A 25929-nucleotide genomic window follows, 5' to 3' on the forward strand; every position below is an offset into this window, starting at 1 on the left:
TACAGAGCATCTTTTGGCTTTCACATACGGCTTTGTCAGAGATCCTTGTAAACTGTTCACCTGCTAAACCTGACAATATTTTTAAATTTATAGAATGGCTTAAAATTCTTTACTGCTTATTTTTCATAAGCTGGTAGTATTTTTCAAACACGCAGATTTAAAATTAAAAATACAATTTTATTTATGTCCACTTATGACAATATTCTCTTTTACTTCAGTGTAAATCTAAAACTACTCATGCTACCAAAATTTGGTCCATCTTTATACATAAAAATAACTAGTCAAAAAATAAAGTTTTAATTTACTCAATCCAGTTTTCTTCACATCAGACTTGAAATTCCACTACAGTTAATGGTATTTCAATGTTGTGAGAGCAAAATTTGGACCAGGATACAGATTTCAACACCAACTCTACTAGAAAATATAGTGTTTCAGAGGTTTTACTGCAACTTCAAAGGTGGATCATCTTACAAGCAACTAGTGCTGGAGAGCATACATCCTCCATCAGCATAACCAATAATTCAGCATCAACACAAGCATTAGGAAGAATTATTTGGCTGAAATTATAATCTCTTTCTCTAGAGTACAAAAATGCAGTAGGTTGCTTCTGCACATTATTTGGATTTGTATATGTAAGTGAAGAATAAAATACTACAAATCATAGTATTTCGTGACTTAACTCAGAAGTTTTAGTGAAATCATCTTTCTGTCACCATCATGAGACATTTAAGTGCTTCAAAATGGTTAACAAAAGAAACAGTAATAATTTTCAATGCTTGTAGTGTTTTGTTTTACAGCTATATCAATATACTACTCCCCAAAACATACCTTTAATAATATATATTACTGACTAAACAAGGAACATGTCAAAAGTCCTGCTGGAGAAGCTGTATGCTTATTACCAGTAATCAAACAGTATACTGACAAAATTGAGAATGAAATGTAGAAGTTTCACTGATATTTTCCTGTGGAGAAGAAAGTGAACTGAAATACACACAAAATGAAGGAATACACGGCAATCCTAGTTACTTAGGCAGGTGAAAAAAATTCCTATCCAAACTGGAAACCAAGCACTAAGCTTTAATGGAATAAAGGCAAAAAGTAAAAATGGTATTTCCCTGCAGTATGCCAAAGAAATTAATGTTAGCTTTGAAGGTAGTGCAGTGATTCTGGTCACTGGCAGAGTACAGATAAAGCCATTTCATCTCCCTCGGACACACTCAACTGTAGTTTGGCCACTTTTAGAACGAAGTGTTTTGAAGATCCACATTAAAGCAAGGTATGTCTTTTACATTGTGGATTTCCATGCCAGCGAGACACCAACTGTAAGAAGGCCCAAGCACATACTAAAATTCTTCACATATGAATTTTTTCCTTTGCTTTAATAAGACTATTTATTGTATAGTTAGGCATATACATAAATCACTCAGAGGGTGGTGATGCACTGGAACAGGCTGCCCAGAAAGGTTGTGGATGCCCCATCCCTGGAGGCATTCATTGGAAGACTTTACATGGCTCTGAGCAGTCTGATTTAGTGGTTGGTGACCTGCCTATGGCAAGGGGGTTGAAACTAAATGATCTTTGAGGTCCTTTTCAACCCAGACCATTCTATGATTCTGTGATCACCACTCAACTTGAAGTGGAACATGGTTCTTACATTTCTGCATGATATTCCAGGTCTATTCTGTTTTCTATATTTGCCATTCTAAAAATGAAAAAAACCTGTAATGTAATTAGAAATGACATTTACTCAGTAGCCATATTTCTAGAGAGCTACAAATACGCTTAGATATTATTAAAATTGGTAAATAGTGCATAAGAGATTGCTCCAAAGACCTTAAACAGCTCACACACATTCAGTCAAAATTAATCCCCTATAAATATTATCAGCTTCAGCTAGAATTCAAAGGACTATTAGAAACTACTAAGAAGCCTTTGAAATATCTTGTGCTGCACAGCAAAGAAGGGAAATATGCAGGCTAGTAACTAAAACAGAAAACCAAAGTAAAGCACTGTTACTACACAAAAATCCTCTGTCACATATTCAGAGTGTATGACATAATTGGCTGCCAAAGCCATGTATGCGAAGTTCTTTCCAATTTGGTCCAATAGAGTCATATCTGGACAGAGGCAGAGCCCAATCAAATACTACACTGTTACTACGTATAACTGCAGTTCTGCTTTCTGTCCATGCTGTGAGCATCCAAGCACTACATTAAAACCACTTAGGAATAAAATAAAACTTCAAGCAAGTAATTTAAAAGTAAATAAATGAATGAATGCCTACTTAGAAGGGCATGGTAGGAGAAAAATAATTTAAACGTAAAGTCCTTTCTCAGACTACTATATACCTGAAAACAGAGCAGAGAAAAATCATCAGCAGAAGAGGCAGTCATTTATCCACAGAGAGCGCTGGACTCCAAAGCTGGCTGGCAGTTCAGTTTGGAAGATATCAACCACAGTATCTCTGCCTTCAGAGTCTGTTATGAATTAGATTACCAGATGAGATCTTTGGGTTATACAGTATACAATGGCATTTAGGGAAGTGGGCATTACTGATTACTATAAACATAAATATAGGAGCAATCCCTACTGCTCACTAAAGTTATGGAATAACCTGCCAGTACAAGGAGCTCAGTCTCACCTCTGTAGGTGACATATTTATACCTGGCCAAAGAAAAAATGCCTAGTATTTGTGGATGGTCTCCACAATTTTATTTTTTTTTTTGTGAAAAAAAGTTATTTTTTTGTGAAATAATCTGAGTCATACAAGACATAGGCTTTAGCCTCCGTTCTCTCTAGTGGTAGTGAATTTCAAATCTTTATTATGTGTTGGTAGAAAAATATTCTTTTTACTAATTTGAAATATATTTCAATTTCTCTCAATACTCCCTAAATGGCAGCACTTAACTTACAGTCCCTTTCCTACTCGTTATTGCATAGGCATTTCTGGACTCATCTGTCAACTCTATCTGCCTCAGTCCATAAAGAAGGGTTGGGTTTCTGAATGTCTTTATTAATTTCTATTTCCCATATCTGAATTCTGTAATTCTTCCAAACCCATGGCAGGTTGAGCAAATAGAATTGAATACACAGGGAAGATTTCCTTCCCTTTGAGTGGCAGCACGGGAAGATTGGGTGCCTCTCAACACTGGACACAGGGTAATCTTAATGCAGATTTTGTGTGAAGCCCCATTTTAGGGAACTACAACACAGCTTTATTTCTGTTTTTCTGAATAATTAATAGAAACAAATAACTCATTTTAGGAAGTTCTCAGCAAAAGAGACCCTTTCACAGGGAAACTTGGCATACCACGTCCCAGTTTGCTGTCACAGGGGTCAGATCTTTTTACCAGCTGACTTCTAGCTTGGGTGCCTCAACAGGGATTTAGGTAGGACAAACCTGTTAATGAGTCCCTAAAAATCCATGCAAATTCTGATGCTTGAAGCAGTGCTGTGAGCTCTCCTTTTATTGTACCTAAACAGATGAACAGTTCTGTAGACTAACCAAAGATTTAAAAAGCCCAACTCTTGAGCCTTGAAGTTAACACATTTTTTAGTTAAAATCTAAACTTCTGGGTTCTGTAAGATTTACCATATAGACAAAAATGGAGTTATGACCACAGATTACTAGGTTGGTTTTGCAAGCACAGAGGGAATTGTTGTTTCAGAGTTGCTTATCGTTAGGAGAACACAATTAGAACCTGGAGATGCATCAAGTTTTAGAAAAAACTAAGAAAACGGTAGAGGAAATCTGGAACCATAAGTAGCTTGAAAAAGCTGTTATATCAACAAAATGCAGAAAATCATGTATAAGCAAGAGATAATGGACTGTTTCAGAAGAATGTGTGAACGAGCTTTTAAAGCTCGAGATTTGGAAAATGTTAACTATATCTTTCACCTGACACTGTGTGATGCAAGTGCATAGCTGTCAAATGCACAAAAAAACTGAATGCCCTTCCGAATCTTTATCATGAACCTCATTAGCTCGTCAGTACTGATAAAGATAGCAAGACAGATTTTGTCTGGATGTTTAAGACGTACACGGTTTGAAAATTACCAAGTTATGAAGTGCTGATCCATGAGGTGACTCATGATTCAGTGCATCTCCAGCTTTAAGGAATTCGTCCAAAAGTCTACCAGGATAATACTGCAAAATTTGCTGAAGAGGAAAGGAGGCCTAATATCACTCCCTCACTGAGCAACCTCTTCTAGTGCATCACCACCATCTGAGTGAAAACCTTCCTCCTAACATCTAACCTAAATCTCCTGTCTTAGTTTAAAACCATTTCTCCTTGTCCTATCACTATCAACCCATGTCAACAGTCATTACCCCACCTTTCTAAAACTGAATGAATAAGATTATTTTTAGCAATGTTTCTGAGTCATCTTTTAAAATATATTTTGTCATTTATACCTTTATGTGTTTGGGTTTTTTTTAGAAACCAGCAATTAATTCTATTTGTTACATCTTAAAATCCTACTGTATACCTTTCCACACCTTAATGTGCGTAGCCAGTATTGAAAATCTGTCCCAATGACTTGTTCATCTTGTAGTTGTGATTCATAATTCTTGTGTATAATAAATTCTTTATATTTGCATTATTTTTATGTTTTCAGACTACTCTAAGGTAATTTCAATGATAGAAATTCAACACTTTTTCCCACATTTGGTTGGAATTTTTATTTGCATTCTAATTGTGGAGTGATACAACTAATGAGTTCAAATTTTAATTTCTACAAAGAAATAAGATATATTTTTAGCCAAATGTAAACTGAGATTCAGGAGCTGCCTTTGCCCCTAAAATAAATTTAAAAGTCACTTATTTCCTGAGATACTTGTTTCTCAGAAGTCATGCAAGACAAGTCCACATTTAATGATTATACTGTCAGTAACAATGAAGGTTTCTAAAGAAAACATTAAAACACTAACAAAAAAATAAGATAAAGACTTTATGCTTGATGGCTGGTTTGAATCATGGTTATAACTGGTGAATAAAATGACAGACTTAAACCAGGCAACTCTAGAAAGAAGAATGACTTGAATAATTCTACAAAATCTTGAACAAGAACAAAACTACTATTCTGCAAGCCTGTTCTTTCATCACTGAAGTCAAGAGCAGATCTACCACAGATTTCATAAAACAGACTCAGCATTCTCTGAACAGCCTAGGACAAATTTCTCTTAGCTTGATTTTTGATCTCTTAAGTCTTGTGAAATAAAAATAAGACTTATTACTGAAGTGGGTGAATCTAGAATTGTAATCAGGGAAATTTATATCCACGTTCATTCACAAATTTTAAATTGCATCATTGTATGCATTATCTTTGATTTTGAATTATTAAGTACATTTTAGCTTGCAATGATGTCGCTGATAAACTGAATGGTCAGGAGAGAGGCTAAACAGGAAATAAAACTAAAAGGAGCATGCATTAATAAGTTAGTTACCCGCTCCTCTAGTAACTTATACCTTCTACTGGCTCTTTGGTATGTAAATTAAATGACCGAAACCAATTTACATTCACATCAGAAAGTGAGTGGAAATCTAGATTGGCTGAACTTGCAAATTCCAATTTCTTGGCAAGTTAGGTATCTTGCCTTAGATCTCCTTATCCATTTATACATAAGGAAATGTGGATAAACCAATTATAGGACAGACAGACCCAATCAGATCAAAAACAGATCAGTATACAAGAGTGATTATCCTAATGAAAACATGGTTTCAAATGGGGTATTTTAAACTAAGTAGGAACCAACTATGACTTTGGAGCATGGAAAACAGTATAAAGAGACAATCCAAATGTGTAAAGCTTATGTGCACCTACAAATTGCGGGGAACAGACATTTCTAAGCAGTTTAGGACAGGCTAAGTTAATGACTTGGGGTTGTTTTGACTTTGAGCCAGTGCTATTAGTGTTCTGCATAGTATCATGGCTGTCCTGTTCAGAAGATTACCAGAATGTTCTAGAAACCTCTTACAAGTAGATCATGGTTTAATTTTGCAACTTAATGATATTAAACATTGGTCCAGATCTCAATACGCACTTCAGGAATGGGGTGCCAGTATTAACCCTCAATCTATTGAATGCATCTAGGAGAAGCTGGACAAAACATGAAAACCTTTAAAATAAATCCAAAGATCAGTGAAACCTTGCAAAAAATCTTGTTAAAAGCTAGAAATGAGCTGGATCAGCAGACAGCTTCACAAATACACACACACACACCCTTGTAAACAGATTTCCTAACATCTGCCACAGACCCATGCCAGAGCGAGTTCTCTCTTTTCTGACTGGGTAGTAATACTTTTACTTGCAGCTGTTGTACAAAATACTCTACATATGCCCTTGAATAATGAATCCTTTGAACACATCTGTGTGTGTGTGTGTGTGTGTGTGTGTGTGTGTGTGAAGTAGTGTCTCTTTTTGAATGTTCCCAGCCTGTGTTATAATACTCACCTCATTCCAAAGCCTACAGAAGTTACTTGGAAGACTCCTCCATGCATCAGTGCATTTTGGATCATCTCCTAGAGAACACCACCAACTTTGAGTTTGATTGCAATGCAGAGATGTATGCAGAAACTCACCTAACAGATCAATAAACCTGGCTGCTAGCAGTGGAACATTTTGCTCCATACACATTGCCCAGCATTTTAATAGAACACAGTGACAACATGGGCAGACTGTCCAGCACCATGGAAGTTATTGACATGCCCCAGCGGTAAGGCACAAGGTATTCAGTTTGGAGGCACATGCAGATCTCAAATGAATATGCTCTGTCCTAGAAGCATGAGTCACACATCATTCCCAGAACTGAAGCAGGGACACACAAGTGACTTTGGATAAAATCTGTTCACTCTAGTGAACAGGCTAATCAGGTCAGCAGGGGTTACTTTGATACAGCAGAAGTCAGAAGCAAAGCTGAGGAGGTATTCTGGAGCGAAGGTGGGGCATGGAGCCAAATCCTGTGAAACTTCTCAGGGAGACTCAGTTACAGAAAGACTTGAAACCACAAAGGTGAATTCATTGCTTAGTATCAGGGAAGAAGTGTAGATAAGAAAGCAGGATGTGTTTTGCTAGCATATCCTGTGATGTGCTTGGGACATCAGAGTACGGCACTATACTCAACAATCTCCTCAGGCATGATCCAATCTGATGTAATTTTTTCTACTGTTAAAAAAAATCTTCATTTTCTAACCAAATCTCAGGCCACAGAAAGCTTCTAAGCTGGTATACATCCTGGTATTCATTTATGTGAAAGACAAAAAGGAAAGCACCAACATCTTTTGTTCTGGTATTAGTCCTAATCATGCAGCAAATAGTGCTCAGCCATTTGCAAGTCTTTAAGAACATACCAGATCTGTGCAAGATGACAAAAAGTGCAGTGAGAACAAGATCCCACCTTTAGCAGATAGTAATAGTAACCAGATAGGGAAAGAACACAGTGATACTTATCCAAAGCACTTTCTAAATCTCTAGCAATTGTTGGACTAATCAACAGACACTAACCAATAGAATTTGTCAGCTAATAGTGAAATCTATAAATATTAAATTGATTTTTTTTTGTTTAATGTAGCTTTTTTCCCCCCATGATGCCTTCTAATTCCTTCTTGACCATTTCATTCCTTGTTTCTAATTCTAATGAGCTCTCTTCTCATAAAGCTCTTGAATATCCTTAGAAGAATGCTCCCGACTTGGAAATTCATGAAGAGAATTAGCCAGATCTCCACCTCCTGAGATAATCCTAAAACAAGTATTTTAATTCCTTACTACACTGCTTAATATTGCACAAAAGAGGAATTGGTGGGGTAAGAGCCTTATTAAATAAGTTCATTTTGAATCGTATATACCAAAGTAAATATTATATGTTGTATACACTGAAACTGGTAAAATCGCAATACAAAAAGTTTCAGTCTTCTGAAAATACAGGAACAAAATAAGAATCTGGCATGATTTAAGCTCCAGTTACTTTTCCTCATCATCCTTGTGTTTCACTTTTAAGTAAGTCAAGAATGTTTCATCCTGCAATTGAACTTATAAAAAAATAAATCAGTGACTCATATGGTATACTGTAATTATTTATAACATACTGTTATCCTGAATGATACTTATAATTGCCCATACTGTAAGGTCCACAGAGCAAACAATCCAGGCACCACTGTATTACACAAGCAGTAATGAGTACTAAGAATCAACAGAAAAGAGTGAAATCTACCCTCTCCAAAATCCTCAGTATCTGTGAATAGTTATGAGGTACATACAATTCTCATTACAAGTAATTTTCAACAGTGCTAAAACTGATAGTAAGTCATTTCCATCAATGATTTCTTGGTCTTTCTATTCTTACATCTGTTTGTTACAAGCAATATGATCCCACTGTAAGATCCATATACTGTAACTGTATGTTTATACCTGATTAGGAGGGAAGAAGAAATAGAGTCACTTCCTATTAAGTAAATAGCAGCATAGATCTCTTGAATATAAAAAATAGATATCTTTTTCCTTCCTAGGAAATCCACAGATAGAATTTACCTGTGCAGTTTTGTAGGAAGGAAAGCTCATGGAAAAGTGACACATGAAACACTTGCTACATATGCCACTGAAGAATATGATAGCTGGCAGAACCACAGTGTTCTTGACAAGAGACCCAACTTTGACACAGCACTAGAGCTTAAACTCAGGCACTGTAGAAACAGATTGCAAATTCCTATTAATTTCACCTAAGATAAAAATCTTACTTTGAAGGTCTTTCGTACCTTTTATTTCTGCCTCTGATGCCAGTGGTTTCCCTTCAGCACCTTATTGCTATCATGCTCCTTTGCTATTACATCTATACTGAGCTGGAAATAGATGTTCTTCTGAAAAGGACCCTAAATCAAAACCGTAATGGCTGAATTCCTTCTACTTAGAAAGTTCTCACATCTGATGAGGCTGATGCATGGGCTTTGAAATCAGGTGAGCAGCCTAATGGTAGCCTACAAAACTGCACTTGCTTAAAAGCTTCTGAATGTGAAAGTTTGTTACTGATAATCGTCTGTATCAACAGCTCTTGTTTTAAGTAAAATGATTTTTCAGCAATGAAGGGAAAGAAAATGTTCATGGAATTCTGTAACTAAAACAAATGACCGCTCCTTCAAAACAAATACCACTGGCAGGCAGATTGCACGGCCCCAGAGCCCAAAGAAATAATCACTCTGTGAGAAACAAGTAATCTGCCTCAGCCTTGTGAAGATAGTTTGCATTTGGCAAGTGAGAGCACAGAGGTATTCTGCTTGCTGATAAAGGTAGAAGGGTTCACTCCACAAGTAAGACGATCATGAAAAGGCTCACAGTGTTTGTGGCTGGTGCACATAAGGATCATTTCTACTGCACCAGCCATACTTCCCATATATATTTATTTTAGAGCCAAGTCACACAGGTCCTTATAAAAAACACTCATAATACAAACACCAATGCTATTCACATGAAGATGAACATTACAGCAAGACAAGGAAGATGCTGTATGTGTGTGAACACATGCATGCATAAAAACATAGGTGTGATAGTACAGATGAGCTGAAAAGTTGCACACATCAGGCACTGACCTTATAAATTAAAACCTACAGTACTTATCTCTACAATATACATTAAAAATTAACTCTACTATTATTATGCATGAAAGCAAAAGTTAACTTCTGGAATAATGAAAATGACTGGTTATGTAATGACTAAATTAAATTAAATATTAAAACATCAACAGTTACTCCAAGTATAAGGATAAATATTCTAAGTTTGAAACAGACACCAAACTCAATACAACACAATAGCAATTGTGACTCCATTAAAAGAAAAAAAGAGAAAAACTCTAACTACCCCAGCTTCATGAAAAGCGCTGCTGTTCTAAAGTAGGTCCTTTCTCAGAAAGAGAGCACACACAGCTTCCATTTATTATTTATGGTACCTTGTGCTTATGTCAGCTACTGATTAATAATTAATTTTAATCTCATTAAGGCAGATTTCATTACAGGATAATTTAATTAAATGATGAATTGGCTCCCAGATGTCCCCACTTGTGCCATCTTTTAAAAGACGCTGATGATGACACAGATTTACAGGTTTAGTTCTAACTTGAGAAGCTGTATTTCTTAACTGATTTCTATGAGTTTCTCCAGAAGCAAGGCACACAGACTGAAATACAATTCAGATAAGGTGAGACAGGCACCCGCTGTGCACTGGTGTACGGCATAAGGAAAGATGAAGTCAGCTTCAAATTTGGTAAAAAAGATCACTAAACGCTGTATTTGTAAGAACTCCACGTAATATTTTAAGAAGCTGCTCTGTATCACAAAGCAGCTGAGACAGACAAAAAATATTTCAGATTGGAAATACAAATTTTCTGTTAGGTATATATGTTCTGTTAGATAGGTTTACAGAAAATTTGTATTTCCAAAGTCATTGTCTAGAGATTTAAAAGAATCAGTGACAGATGAATGAACAGAAAAAAAACATCTCTGGTATCAGAAGATGAACCTGGCTGTACTATATTTCCTGTTCCTCTTTCCACAGTGCTATGCATCTCTAGCTTGTTAACAAAAAAAGCCTCCAAACAAACAAAAAAATGGATTGCCAATGAAAGCTTCTAAGAATGAAAGTGAGAAATTCAGTAGACAGTGGAATATCAACTATGAGTGAATGAGCACTATTAGAACAAGTCCAGAGTGAGCTAATTTGGGTGTTTAAGACAGAGAATAAACAAAAAGAGCAAAGAGGAAGCCAAGTAGTGATATGAAGTGCTGTGACACAAAGGTTCAGAACAATGATAATGCATTTTCTCATTTCCTCTAGTATTTTTCCAGTTCATTACATCTCGTAGAGACAAGGTTCCACAAAACCAGACCAAATTTTTTGGAAAGATGCCATTGTAAGGAAAAAATGAAAAAAAGTATTAAGCTGAATTGTGAGAGTACACCATGCCAGTGTGCGCATTTATAGGCTAATGATGCTATTTTTAGGCAGAGACATTCACCCACTTTTGAACTGCTGCATATCACTGATTTCTCAAAACAGTTTAATATAGCACAGGCACAAACTATGTTGAAGTTCATGATCAACAAGCACCTGAATACATCAGGCCAAGAGATGAATGCATAGCCAAATTCCCCACTCTGCCCCCACCAAAGCTTGCGCCCTTCAGAATAGAAAAGTTATGTACAGATTGTAGAACCACAACACCCTGATTTTGAAGGGACCTTAAACTTAAGCTTAAACTTTAATTTGCTTTCTGGACTACACATATGCTACATGGAATTTTAAGAAGACAGTGCTAAAGAAGTTTGTAATATTCTGTCCCCATGGGAAATACTGAATAAATGAAACAGGCTTGATTGTTAAGCTGCTGTTTACCAGCTAGATCAGTGATCCAGATCTCTCTGTCTCAGACTCTCAACTAAGAGCCACGAATCCACTTAGCAATACTTTATTGTTTTATGATTGGGAGTGAGTTCTGCAATATCACAGTAAAGTGATGGTCTACAACAAATATATCCACATGTAAGTCCTCAGTCTACCTGGCATACAAGACATTTAACAGAGAATGCTCAATTCCCATATCTCAGGGGAGCACAAAAAAAAGTAAATCAAAGGCAGACACACATACAGATATATACCTCCTCTATCACCCACCAAATGCTTTAGATCTATACGGCCAGTAGAGTTCACAGGGAGAAACCTCAGACTGAGGACAATATGAAAAAGTGAAAAAGTTATTAAGAGTGAGACTAGTACATGTCAGTATCTAAAATTAAACTCAAAACCCCCACTCATTAGCAGTGTCATAGCTCCGTGTTATAGCTCTGCTTCTGCACAGAGCCAGAAGTGTCCCATAGTGAAAGACTGACAGCTCTTCCCTCACTTTTATTTTAACCATTATCTGTTTCTGAAGAAATAACAATTTGGAAGCTATCAATCCGTTATTTTCTTATGCTTGACTATGGAGAACACCAAGGACACTGATATCTGGCTATACACAATGGTGGTCGTCAATAATGCACACAAATAATTGCCTGGAAGACAGTATTCCTAGATCCAAGGTTGACCACCATACTTAAGGTGGACATCCACAGACAGAGGCACGAAAGCAGGTGTTTATAGGATCAGTCTTTCTCACTGAAAAGCAATATCTAAAATAAGTCAGGCTAAAAACTCAAACGTGACTCTAAAGGAGGGGCAGAGTAACCATCTAAGACTCCAATAACTTCATTGTAGGCATCTGAAATTAAGTGAGACAAACATGTTTTCTATGACAATAGCACTTCCTAAGCAACAGTTGCATCGTATTGTCCTCTCCCAGCAATGATTTGAGTTCAGTTTTATATTTTATTCAGTTCCCCATTACATGACAACCAGGCTTAAACATATAGGTTACACCAAAAGTGGGGCATTTCTTCCAGAGAAGCCCTTATGATACAGGTACTTGGAAATATTACTACTCCATTAAATAAAAAGTGTGCTTTGCCCCTGCACCCTTCCATTTCTCACTCCTAATTATCTAGATTTTCTGTTGATTTCTGTCTTTATTTAAGATATATTGATTACAAAGCCTGTGGGGTTTTTTTTAACTGTCAGATTTCAAGAATTTCTCATTTTAGATATGTATTGTGTTTTTGTGAGTGGAGAGTTGCACTTAATACCACATTGGGACAAGGAGTTGACAGCCACTTCTATAAGCATCATGGAATAGTGCATCTCCAGCATTTTTGCAAACTCCAATGACCCAGCTTTGCTCACAACAGCATAAGAAAATACATATCTACTTCTGAAAAAAAAGAAGCGACATTACTGTGCAACTTAGGAAACCATATGTAAAAATACATACATACATATAATGTGTGTATATAGAATCATCCAGGTTTTCCTGTGTATGTTCTAATCCTCCTTAGCATTTTGAAAATCAATGTCAGTCCTTTAAAACAATATAACTAGTCTCCCAACAACAACAAAAAAAGCATTTGAAATCTGAAATACAAAAATACCCAGTCTATTTTTGTCAGTTCAAAAGTTCTACTGTAAGTTCCAGCAACTTTCCTACCTAAAAAGATACTTTTATTATTCTGAAGCACCAGTTTCATTTATATCGAGTCTTTCAATGGTTAAATGAAGATATTCTGCAATGAGTTTAGAACAGCTATCATTCAGATACAGGCCACATACGCTATAAGGGATGATTCCTTATTTCCATGCATATAAACTATAGAATAATGAAATTTTCAGTGCTGGTTATACACAGGAGAAACTTAAGCCTTTTCCAAAACATCTGACAACTCCTTTCTACCAGAGTGGAGAGAATGTGGGAAGGGAGCAACAAAAAGACATCTCCTTCAACAGCTGCTTTGCTCTGCTTCCAAATCTGTGTGGATTATTGGAAGATTTACAGTCAGAGAGCAAACTATTTTATATCCTTTAAAAAGGAATATGGGCTCTTTGGGTAAAAACACACACCATGGCATGCTATAATTCAAAGTTTGAATATTCTGTAGAAAAATAATGAAAAAGCATAGCTTCTATCTTGATTGATCTGTGATTTCTGATGGAACAACAGGCCTCAAATAACATCCTGAAAACTAGTATGTTACCTTAACTCCTGTTAGGAAAAATTCCAAAAGCTGCTCCTCTCCACCTCAAATCTAGCCTTGGAATAGCTACGATCTTTGTAAGCAGTCATCTTTTGAGCAGTATAATCTCCACCTCACTATAAAAACTCAAACTTCTCCACTGAAAAACTACCTACAATGACTGACAAAAGCTCAGGTGTTAACTTACGTTCTGGAACTCTACAGTTGTATTCATCTTAACAGCTTGCAGAGTGTTGAGTGGGGAAGAACCTCTTTACTGTTCTTCTGGTTTCAATATTTTATTGATTACTTTATTATTAGTTTCACAGAAAGAATATAACATTATTTTCTAAGGTTCCCTACTTTCTATACAGTGGTTAAAGCTATGCTTTTCCACTTACATTAACCGGCAGGGCTCAGCATCATGCCTTCAGCCTATTAACTAGGCAAAAACACCATTGTGTACTCCCACTTTGTATCATGGCATAGTCAAAGGCATACCCAGTTCTTTCATAAGGGATCCTCTCCCTACAAAATATAATTCCAACAGGGAAGAAAAAAGGAGTTCTGCTTAACACCAAACTTAGACAGAAAGTACAATGCTGAGTGATTGAAAGTAAAGATGATAGGAAATATGAAGTGTACATATAAGTGATTTGCTACATCTTAGTATTGCCTTCAACATAACTTACTAGTGATGAAATGCTATTCTTCTTCTCAAAGAAGTTTTCACAAAGTTCTTATGAACCCTGCAAACTATAGAACTGGCTTAGCTCAGGCATAGCAAGGGATAAAGAAATAGAGTGCCCTACAGTCAAGCATTTACTTAACATAAAGCTTCACACTAAGCTGAGAAGACACACCAAGACATCATCATGAGGTTTTATAAACCAAGTTTGTGGAGCTATCTTAAACACAATGGAATGTGTTTAACTGCCCCAAAGATAGGGGAAAACATATTAATCCTATTGATTCAAGGCTGCTTATAACAGTGCTATTATTTGCCTACCATCTCTAGTACTGCTGGGGGAGAGCCACAATTACCATTATTCAGTGCTAATATTATTCTAGATCAAAATATATGCACGTCATTGATGTAGGTATGTATCAGAAATTATACTCTAGTCACTACAGTTGACACAGGCTGAATTTACTGTCTCCCATACAAACCTCCTTCCCTCTTGATTCTATCTATACCTGTGTTTTTCTGGTGGATAACCCTCACATCTACAAAGAAACTAATACAGCTGATAATATGCAGAAAACATGCAGAGACATGAGGAGAACTAGAGTCCACAGCAACCCTGCAATTACTGCTCTCTCCTGCATAGAAATTGCCTTATGTTAATGACAGAAAAAGAAAAAAGATGCCACATGTAAGAGGTTAGACACCATGCCTTAGACCAGTCAGAAGTTTGCAGCATTGGCTGATGCTTGCAACTTCCAGTTTCTTTACTGAAACACCTTTGTTTGTTACTCATTCCCTACCTTCATCCCCATTATTGCAAGGGAGCAATGTCCACCAGCAACATCAGCCAATACTGTTACAGAAATGAGATACTCAACATTTTTCCAGTAATGAACTAGAAAGGACAGGTGTGGAGACAGATGTGGAAGACAAGCAAAAAGCATTTGCATCTGTAATTTTGCCCTGTGCTCACAAAACTTTGCCTATTTAGAGAAGCCTTTTTTTCTGCAAAGGACACTGATTATCATAGAATCACAGAACGCCTTGAGTTGGAAGAAACCTTAAAGATCCTCTAGTTCCAACCTCTCATTATAATTAGTTAAAACTGGTCTCCTGGAACTAACTTTATTTCAAATTGTATACAGTATGGAAATACCACACAAAGCAGACTAGCTTCCTCATGATCTAGCTTTGAATTACTTGCATGAAGTCTATCAACACATCAAAAAAGTGAAATCATATCCTCACAGATTCATACCAATACAACTAAATTCACATTATAAACAAAGAAGTTCCTAGATGTCTACTAGTTTTGATATTTTTTCTTACAAGCAGAACACAGCTCAAAACTCACTGGATATAAATAAAGCAATAATACAACCACTAGTATGTAAATGTTTTCCCTTTAAATAACTTTTCTTCCATCCACTGAACAATAAAAACACATTTTCATCAACAGTCTTTTACTTATTTTGCAAAGCCAAACAAAGGATCTGAAGTCTTCCTTAATCATGAACAATGTTAGTTCAAAGACTTTGAAGATAAAGATGAATACTTCTGTTTCAAAATCTTTTATTAAAATACATGATGCATAAAATAAAATGCATGTTTTTTGAAGGTGAACTTACAGAATATGGAAAATTGTATTTGATAACTATTGCAGTTCTTTGGGAAGCTTTTTTCCTAAGAATGTGCTTTCAAGTCAGATTCATTAAAAAGAATTGCCATTTTTACAGGAAGTAAATGGATAAAGTTTTCCCTTTTTTTTTCCTCTACTGAGAGGAGAACTTAGACAATTCTTCTCCATTACCACTGTCTATTTCTAAAGCTACTTTAATTCTTAATGTCTTAATCATTTGTGCTTATTAAATAATTTAAAATGCACTCTGAACAACAATGAAAAGAAGGATCTTCCTTTCCAGCTAATGAAGCAAAGGAAAGTTAGTTCTGGTTTCACAGAACTGTTAGGGTTGAACAGGCAGCCGAGGAAAGATGCCTTTGAAAGTTTCGTTTCAAAATTAGGCAGAAGGACTTATTTTCTTACCTGTAGAAGAGGGAAATAAAAAAAATAGGTGAATAAGTAGCAGCAGACTTGCTAACCTTGTTAGAAATTTCTCCCTAACAGGAAATCATTACTGTTCCTGATCCAGTTGAATCATGTTGTTTCATAATCACCTTCATAGTTAGTAATATCGTGAAAAGGGGGGAATCCAAAGCCCTTTGGTATCAAGCCAGTGACCCAACAAATGGCAGCAATTTGCAACAGATAAATGTGAATATATAAAGAAAGAGTCAGAGAGCAGGCAGCACAGTGGTGCTTTAGGTAAAGGCAAGACAAGTGGATCAGTGATTATGCCAACCTTTGTACAACCATTCATCTCTAGGGCTGGAATGTAGCATCCAAATCCATACCTTAATAGCTGCTGACTGAGGGGGGGGGGGGCGGGGAAATATACTCCATCATACATTCCACCTTACCTGCCAAAAACTGCTCTGAGACTGAGTGCAGAGGTGATAATGTTCAATCAACAGTATCTTACCCTTTATAGAAAACGTCTCAAATTATCACACAGAGCACAAGGTTTTATTGTGGGTGGCTTTTTGGTCACACTCCTTTTACAGTTCTTCCCTCCTACACCTAGGCTAAGTTTCTCTCCTAAGAAAATATATTTTGCAAGGTTTTTATGAAGTAATGATTCTATAAGAATTAGAATCTGTAGAATTAGAAACAAAAAAGCAAATCTGCAATGTTAACATGTTTCTATCCATGCAATGCAATAGTTAAAATGGCTACAGACTGCAACAGAAGAAAGACAATACAACGACAACAGAAGCAAATATAAAAGGCCACAGAATTCGTTTTTAAGAAAAAAGTTAAATGTCTTTAACTGAACCATAATGACTTTAATGTAAAAGGCAACTCATCCAAATATCCATTTTGATATGTCTGTTCTGCAATATTTTATTACACTGCCAAATATAAAGGATATTTTGTGCTTCACAAATGTAGTGACAAAGTTTCTCAATTCCTGTGAACATTTTCTATTAAACACCCAAGAGAAATCACAAAGGAAACACTGGAACCTACCACAGTTCCCATAAGTGACAAATACTGTGCAAATTTCAGTTTATTTGAATAACCTCCCAAAATTATACATCAAACAAACTTGGAAATTATTTATATTTTATGCATATACAATTATTTACCTCCAGTAAATAGAATAAAAATTATAGTTACATGATTTTAGACTTTTTTTAACCTTACTAGAAAAGCAGCAACACTAAATCAGCAATACATTATTACCATACACTATAGAAATTATCAAGGGTGAAATCAAATCTACTGCATCTGTAACGCTTCCAAAAAAGAACAGGAATCTGGGTCTTTGCCAAAGAACACATTTCAGGCAGTTGATCACATGATCTTAGAAATAACTAAATTAATTGTTTTGTAAAAATAAAAATGAAACCCCACTAAACATCAAAACCCAAGAGTGGCTTCCAGATTGATAAGAAGGCTGTCTTTAACTCTTTAAAAATTACGATGACATCTAGCCTTGTAATATCAAACACAAATATACTTTTTACCAATTATAACTTGCATTAATTGAAAACAAAGGGATTTAATTTATGAATATCGTAAATAAAGCCTGATTCAGCTCACAGATAAATGCACGTTATCAGAAACTAAAATTACCTCAAGCAGGAGACTTCCAAACTTCTGCAGAAATAGTAAAAAAAAGTTTGTCTTCTAATATCTACCTCCAAAATGTCCCAAGTGGGACATTACAGCCCACATGCCAGTTACTCTTATGGGCCTCAATTCAGAAAAGCATACCTATTCAGGAAAGCAGTTAATTAGGCACATGCTTATGTGCTTTTCTGAATCAGATCCATGGTACCATAGGAAATGGGTATAACAGACATGAAATGCACAAGTAACTGAGAATTTAGCTCCATAACATAAGCTTTCATTTATGTGCTTTTGTATTTTTAAGATATGATGCTCTGCTTAAAGCTAAACACGATAAAAACAGAGACCTATATATCCCAAGACTCATTAAGTATCTCATGAGGTTAGTCTGCTGCAAAAATGCTGCACTAGTTCAGAGTACTTTTTTTTTTCCTTATTATTTTATTTTGCAGTAAGTGGGCAGCTTTGAGTGTATTCATATAATGGGGATACATTGCAGTTGGTCAGAGTTGTTTATTACAGTGATTTGGAGCTACCAATACATACACAGCCAGTTGGCAAAAACAGGGAGCAAGGAAAGAAAAATCTCTGTACATGTAAATCACTCACAGAAAAGGCAACTTCAAATATAGTAATTAATTTTCTTTCACTATCAACACTGCAGAGCAAAAGCTTCCTACCTGCATTTTTGCTTCCATTCAATGCAACTCTCTGTATGAGAAATCCTTAGCTGAAAAATATGGTGGCCACCAGCAAGTAAGGTTGCTCAGTTGGTGCCTTTAGCAAAGCAGGAAGCTAACTGAGGGCACATGTAAGCCAGACATATTAAGAGCCACTGGCAAGGTCTGAAAAAAATGCAGTTTTGAGCTGTCATTTCTGCATGTGTGATTAGCAGCCATCAGGAAAACCCTGTGGCTTGCACTGGAGAAAACCAAGTCTAAGAATTGCAATTATGCATATGTATGGGAATACCAGACCCCTTATTTAGTTTCAAATAACTGTTTTCCTAAAAAAGGTCACTTTTTTCATCTAGTTCATGCTGATTTGCTATCACTTAAAAATAATATTAAGCTAAATGAAAGTGTACTATATCAAAACCATCCAGACCATTACAATGTGAACCACAGAGTTTAAATATACCCCACTAAACATAATAGCTTAGAACAATGACTTAAAAGCTAGACTTGGGCTCTCCTTTAGTGTAAAACAACCATGGTTTTAATACAGAAATGTGAAATAAAATACAGTTAAATTCTTTGACGATTATTCTTGATGTTGGAAATCAGCAGTACTAGTTAGTGCACACACTAAATTTTGGATATAACAAAAAAGAAGCTGCACAAGCTCCCTCAACGTTATAAATATATTTTGAAATATGCTAATTGGACAAAGCACAGATAATTTTCAGTTACAGAGTAAGTTCATGCAATTCTGTTCAAAAGTTTCAAGAGACAGCAACACAAAGAGGAAGGACAGAAGTAGCAGAGGGTTCCAGATTTTGCAGGCCAACTAATGTATTGCTACCATAGGTAGAATTGTTCCCTTCCTCTAGCCTTCAAAATCAGTGTTCTCTGTGGCTATATTAATTACAAATACTCTACAGAATAAGCTGGGTTGAATTTCAATTCCTATCCAGAACTCTTTAATTCTAACAATTTCTTGTCATAGTCAATATACTTGGAATATATAGATACATGCTGGGCACACCCATACATCATTGCGATCACAATGACAAACTACAACTTTTTACAATTTTTCTCCCGTTCTTAGCCCAACTTTGTTCAAATGACAAACGCTTCCAATTCAAGCTACAAAACACTGGAACATGAAGTGCATCCACCTATTAATCCTACTGCATAATACAGTTTAGTATTTGTAAAACTCATTTGTGTTATGTATTTTGTTTCTTTGTCAACTGTTTTTCATTCATAAAATTTTCTACCGAATCAGTACATTTTACCACAATTCAGTATTTGAAAGACATATACATTTCAGTATTTAAATATTGGTGGTTTTTTTTTCCTCTATGAGTTTGAAATGATTGATTAAAAAAAGTCTTTATTCCCACTGGAATCCAATACATTAAGATATTTACACTAATATCAAATGTGAAAATGCTCTTCCTCACATGATACATGCAAGTTTTCAGTGTACAAACCAGCTCTTCCCTAGCACACAAGCAAAAATACTAAATTACTGGTAAACAGAGCAGGCTTCTCCAAGAAAGGGCAGGATCCACTGTAAAACTGTGGAGGTCCTAATTTTAATATAAAATTATTATTTTTTTTAAAGAATGTTTGCAAATTACTAAAGTCCCAGGGATGCAATAACTCTTAAGCCAAAAATAGTTGGTCTTAGGCACTTAGTCTGCTATTCAGAATATATAGTAATACTGTTTTAAGATGACAACAGCTACTCAAAAGTCTTGTGGCATACCTAAAGATGCTCTTTAACTGGTAAGAACTTTAACTTCAAGCCACACAACTTCAATTTGCATACATGAGAAACAGCAAGAGAACTTCAAATTTTTGAATTTTAATGATAAAATATACTATGCCATGCTAGGCAGTGTAAAATTTTTCATAAAATACAGTCAATTTTATACATAATAACAGTCACTGTGCTCACAAGTAGAAGACCTCTGCTGACATAACAGACTTCCCACATAATACACATTTTCAACTTACTAAAAGCATTTGTTTTTGACATATTATAGGTAAAAGTGAATAATTATAAACTGAGTAATTATGAAAAATAATTTAAAAAATAATTACAAAAAGAAAGGGATATCTGGATAAAATCTTAGTTTTTAGAGCATCTAAATGTTGTCAAAATTCAATTATTTTATTCTTAACTAGGCCAGAAAATAGATGCCATGATCTACCAGAATTATACTATAAATCTCTTCATAGTGGTACAGATGTTGGATATTTTTCAAAATGTACTGACTGGAGACAGGATCCAGGATGTGTAGGCATACAATGAGACTACTAATGAACCTTAGACTGCTATTCATCATAAGCTAGATTCTGGAAAAAAAATCTGTCATCTCCCAAGAGATTTACTTAAGTATATTTCAACTAAAGTGAGCTAGCACCAAGTGAAAAGAAGTCTGCAACATAACCAAAGACCATTTAAACGCTACACTTGCACTAGCCTAAATGCATTGTTAAAACAGTTAAGTTTTTCCTCCTGCATACATGATTTTATTGTACTCTTCTCAAGCAGATAGGGATGAAAAAAATGGCTAGGATATTTGCCATAGTACCAATGTACCATGGCAACTTATATGTACCATGGCAACTGCACTGAAAGGAATATATTCTTCAGGACAAACCACTAGTGTGAGTACTAGGCAGAGTAAGTACAGCAGTATCCCTTATGTTCCAGTACATGCTGCCACTAAAATAATGTGTAACAGCTTTGTTCAAGTGATTACAAAAGCACAACAAGCATAAGAAAAGTGGTGTGGCTGCAAACCTGCATAGCATCTATCCAATTATACTCACTGCCAAATAATATACACTGTGCAATATTTCTATTGCACTTCATTACACTTTTAGTGTTCCCCTTTTATTAATGTAGAATAATCTCGTCAGCTCCAGAAATGAAAGAATGATTTATTCTGTCATTTTCATTCCATTTGGAAGGCAGCTACAGTTTCTCTTTATTTCTAAGATGAATCTTTTCTCCATTTACCCACTTTAATCTGACATCATTACGTTTACGACTTACAGTGCATTATAACCTCACAGTATGTACGACATGATGCTGAACGGGAAGTCCTGGGAATGAAGCCAAGTTCCAGTGGAGCTTATGGATGTCAACCTCACAAACATAGCTGAGTTTGACCTCAGGTAATTGAGTCATTGTGTTACATTAATTTAAAAGGAGACATTTCAGGAAAGTAGAAAAGTCACACATGCAAACTTACTGGTTGATATTTACAGATAAGAAGATAAAGCTATCTTTCCTCTCACCTGAATATCAATAAATAGTGAAAAAAAGCAGAAAGCTGGGTTTCATCTTTACATAACAGTAACCTCTTTATGTAGCAAAAATGCGTGAGCCTCGTGACAAGTAGTCATAACAAAAAACATTCCTACGCAGACCTTCATCAACATCATAAAAACCTTATTCTTGCGGACAGATTTACACACAAATCTGTGCTACCTGCTTTGTACTGTGGCATCTGCTAAACGTAATTTTCCAAAACTAAATTTCAAGAGAAACTATTTACAGTCTCCTGAGAGAAGAATGATTAAAAATTACAGGGAAGGATAGATCAACATTATAAATAAAGCAGCTGGAGATATTCTCTGCACAATCTCGTATATCTGTGCCCCAATAGGCTTCTAGATTTCTATAATGATTGGACTGTCTGGGAGAGTTTTTTTGTTTGTTTCCTCTATAAATTGAGAAAACATGCTTTGTACTTGCATCAGCACAAAAGTACAGTAGGCAAGAAACTGTATTTTTAAAGGAATGCCTAGTACTGATTATTTTTTCCATGAGCTTGGGGGATGGGGGGCTGTTTTTAGACAGAATAGAATCCAGTGCAAAATACTTCACACTTAGAATGAAAAAGAAGGACAAAGGCTGCCAGCAAGCAGCAGTAAAACAGCAGGAACTGGTTCCACTATTTGTTTTGCCAGTGAAGATTATTAAAAGGATGTATTAATATTGGGAACAGAGCTGGCTAGCTCAAAATGTCAGAAGGGCTAACAAGTAAGACAAAATCCAAGCTCACTGTAGTCAGGCTCTGAACTGTGACCCCTTGATACTCAGAAGCCAGTACTGAGTAGTGCTTAGGGCTTGCTGAAAACCATCGAGCAATTTCTCCACACACTTACATTCCTTATAGGTAAGCCACTCCCCTTTTATTCCACATCTAATAATACTGTCACCCAGCTTCTCTAAGAACTTACCATTAGTCTCCCTTAGTCAACACCCAATTTTCAAGTAGTAATCGGTCACAGCACTTTGTTTTATTACAAACAGCACTGATGAGTACAAAATACGAAAAAAAACTTTCACTTAGCAAAAGCAACAGCCAAAGAGCAGTGTCTGAATTTTTGATAGTATTATTCACCACAACAGCCTTTCACAGTACATTTCACATTTCTACATTGCTCTATATACTTGATCAAAGCACCCTCAGACTTGTCATTTCCAGATTTGGTTGATTTTCTTCCCTCATGGTTTCCCTTTTCTGTCTTTTACTCACTTTCAACACTACAACTTTGTAAGAAAATCACCCATATTCTACACAATCCTATTTATACCTTCCACTAAAAAAGCCCTCATAGACCATGAGCTATGGTCTAAGTCTGAATTACAGAAGAAATAAAACATTTTAACAGCATATAGAATATTTCTAATACAAAAGTAGGGGCAGAGACGCTTTCCATACCTCATGTTATGTGAAGAAAAAAAACTCCACGTAAAACTGCCAGCATCATTCTAACATCATTTCTGGTCTACTCACTCAAATCCTCCTCTTCAGGGGAATTAATGCCTACCCTTGCAACTACAGCCTTGCTTACAAAGATGAGAAAAAACTGCACAGACTCAAAGCTGTTTTACTATTTCAGTAAAATAAAGAACCTTTTTGATATATTCCATTTTAACTCAAAGTTACAGGACAGCCATCCCTAGAAAGAATTTTAAAATTGTAGTGTTTAAGCAATAATGTGTCCAGCTACGGCTTTTTAAGCCAAGGTGCCAGACAATAAGCACTACACAGACATGGAGAGGAATGCCAAACCCACACAAAGCCAAAACCCACAAACTGAGCCTCTTCATTTGAACAATGGCCTTAAATACTACCCACAAAGACAAATAAACATTACTATCTTTTCTACCTCTCACTACCCAAGAAATGACCCAACTCAGAAAAAAAAAAGTCGGTGGGAAGAACACTATTGCTAAAGACAACTAAGTTTAAGATTCAGAAAAATGAAATTGCCATTTCCATATAATAGTAAGGGAGACATTTCCAATGGGCTTATCAGTTGTGTAGTTTCTTATTCCTTCCCCCTCGCTCCTTTCCCTTTTCCTGGATTTTATGGTTTACTCATGGATAACAATTTTAAAAATACGCTCTTGATTGGACTGGTTTATGAAAATTGTCTCCTAACGTCCTCTGAAACAATGCTTGCAACAAGTGCAAAACACTTGGTTGAAAATTTCAGATGTTTCAGAATAGTGCTCAGTCAGATACTCCATCCCATATTTTCTAAAGGCCTGTAAGATGTACTCTGTAACTGCTGGAAACTGGGGGAAGACAGCTAGTAGGTCAGCTCTGGCTCTGATGACATGCCAGGTGGGTTTCCATAAATTCTGATTTTAAAGGAGCCTTGATCCAGCCCTTTCCCACCCAGCTGGGATCCTTCTTTTTTAATGCACATCATGTTAGGTAAATCCAGACAGCAAAGAATATAGCACAGCCCTAGATAGAATTAAGTTATTAGTTAACTCCATTTACCTGTGACTGTTTGGGGCAAGTTTTCCAGCACGGTGTACGTGTTTGCTGTCAGCTGATACCCACAGCACTAACAGTTACATCACAAAAACCATTATAATTGGAAATACCTTTAGATATAAAATTTTATGGAAGTCTTCTGATGCACGGTAGGTTTTTAAAAATGAAAAATTCCTTCATCCATAAAGGAAAATGTAGTTTATGTTCTCTGATAACAGTCTGCTTTTTATCACAGAATCACAGAATTGTGGGGGGTTTGGAGGGACCTCTAGATATCATCAAGTCCAACCCCCAACCAAGGCAGGCTCCCCCAGATCAGTTTGCACAGGTAGTTGTCCACGTGGGTCTTGAACATCTCCAGAGAAGGAGACTCCACCACCTCTCTGTGCAGCTGTGCCAGTGCTCCGTCACTGTGAAAAAGTTCCCACACACACATTTATGTGGAATTTACTATGCTTCAGTTTGTGTCCATTTCCCCTCATTCTATCACCACACACTGCTGAGAAAAACCTGGCCTTGTCCTTTTGCCTCCCGCTCCTCAGATATTTATAGATGTGGATCAGATCCCCTCACCAGCACACTGGCAACACCAAGGTTTTGTTGCCTGAGAAAGTATTTAATATACAATATACCACAGAAGATGTAAGTAGCAATTTAGTACAACTAAACTTACCTTTCTCCTGACTTTTTAAAGTGCTCATATAAGCTTTCGCACAGGAGATCTGCCTGACATCTTACTGATAGGCTTTCTACAGCTGTTGAATTTTACAGTTGCATAACCAAAAGCATAATTTCTATCAGAGCATACTGAAGACACAAATGAGAATGCCAGCTAGCAGCACACCTGAACTTAAGAGTAGTACATGGAAGATACAAAAAAGGATCCCAATTAGATAAACGCATTGTATAGTCCACATTCTGAAACCTGTCTTGGTTCACTTCCTTTTGATAATTCTAACATCAGTAGGTCGTTACTTAAAGAAAAATAAATAGTAACAACACATTCGCCATTAGCATTCAGTGAATGTTAGCTCTGGAAAATAAAATCTTATAAACTTATTTCAGAAAGCACCACATCATACTGAGCACACAAATATTACATTACTTGTATGGGTCTTTTTATACTGCTATTTTTATTCCTGTTAAACAATAAAAAAATTCTTGCAAGACTGCTATTTATTGTAAATGTCTTTTTTCCAGTGCATGCCAATAACAACTCATGCCTATAAAGTAAATCTAACCAGAAGGCTGATCAGATCAACATATAGCACTATTTTTTTTTTTACTACAGGAAAGTACATTTAATTGAATTTATTTCAGTCTTAAGCAGAGAAATGCCTTGTCTGCCTACTTCCCAAACACAGATTTCTCTCCTGCTTTGGCAGAGGGGTTGGACAAGATGATCTCTAGAGGTCCCATACAGCCCCTACACTTCTGTGATGTCTGCAAAAGCACACAAGCATCAAATAGCATATCC

General features: G+C 36.1%; 1 protein-coding gene across 4 annotated transcripts in view; it reads right to left on the reverse strand.

Annotated features, from left to right (window-relative positions):
- The window catches only part of EYA4 (EYA transcriptional coactivator and phosphatase 4), a 148932-nt gene that overhangs the window by 94053 nt on the left and 28950 nt on the right, over positions 1-25929 (reverse strand). The window lies entirely within an intron of this gene.

The sequence above is a fragment of the Cyrtonyx montezumae genome, unplaced genomic scaffold (assembly GCF_038088225.1).
Source record: "Cyrtonyx montezumae isolate F1298 unplaced genomic scaffold, pur_monq_1.0 scaffold_0, whole genome shotgun sequence".
NCBI lineage: Eukaryota > Metazoa > Chordata > Aves > Galliformes > Odontophoridae > Cyrtonyx > Cyrtonyx montezumae.